This window comes from Sinocyclocheilus grahami, unplaced genomic scaffold (genome assembly GCF_001515645.1).
Source record: "Sinocyclocheilus grahami isolate Dianchi unplaced genomic scaffold, SAMN03320097.WGS_v1.1 scaffold409.1, whole genome shotgun sequence".
In the NCBI taxonomy this organism is placed as follows: Eukaryota; Metazoa; Chordata; class Actinopteri; order Cypriniformes; family Cyprinidae; genus Sinocyclocheilus; species Sinocyclocheilus grahami.
The window spans coordinates 212,615-213,643 of record NW_015505588.1 but is presented as its reverse complement, the minus strand read 5'-3'; positions in this window follow the sequence as shown (position 1 = coordinate 213,643).

Genomic DNA, 1,029 nt, shown 5'->3' with positions numbered 1-1,029 from the left:
GTGTGTGTGTGTGTGTATATATATATATATATATATATATATATATAAATATATATATGTATATGTGTGTGCGTGTGCGTGTGCGTGTGTGTGTGTGTGTGACACTGGACCACAAAACCAGTCATAAGGGTCAATTTTTCGAAATTGAGATTTATACATCTGAAAGCTGAATAAATAAGCTTTCCATTGATGTATGGTTTGTTAGGATAGGACAATATTTGGCCGAGATACAACTATTTGAAAATGGAATCTGAGGGTGCAAAAAAAACGAAATCTTGATAAAATCAGCTTTAAAGTTGTCCAAATGAAGTTCTTAGCAATGCATATCACTAATCAAAAATTAAGTTTTGATAAATTTACGGTAGGACATTTACAAAATATCTTCATAGAATGTGATCTTTATTTTGTAATTATTGTAATATTTAAACCATCCCAATATTAAAGATTACTGTTAAATATTAAATGGTTACCAAACAAGCAAACAAATGAATAAATAATAAATACAAATTTGATAAAAATAAAAGTTTTATATTTTTAAGTAATTTGTATTGTTGTGGAGAAGTTTAAAGAAATAGATTTAAAAATACCTAAAAGCACATAACAAAGAAAGAAAGAAAGAAGGAAAGAAAGAAATTAACAATAGCAGTTTTTTAACTAATTTGTCATGTGGTGGATAAGCTTAAAGAAATTAAATGGTAAAGATTATTGTTAAATAATTATTAAATAATAGTAATATTCAATATTAATAGTAAAAACGTATATCTCTGAGAATCACTGGTATACATGATGCTTTTCTTGAAGAAGAAGAAGAAGAAGAAGAAGAAGAAGGAGGAGGTAAGTAAATTGATCACAAAATGTGGTGTTAAACGTGTTACTTATCGCCTCTGATTGTAACCAAGCGCCTACGTCTGCAGAAATAAAGAGTGTGAGTTAATGAGCAGTTTGATGCTGACAAAAGTCAACATGTGCAATAGCAAATCAATGCTGATGGTAAGGAAATACTGTGGGTCATCTCTGTGTCATTCTACT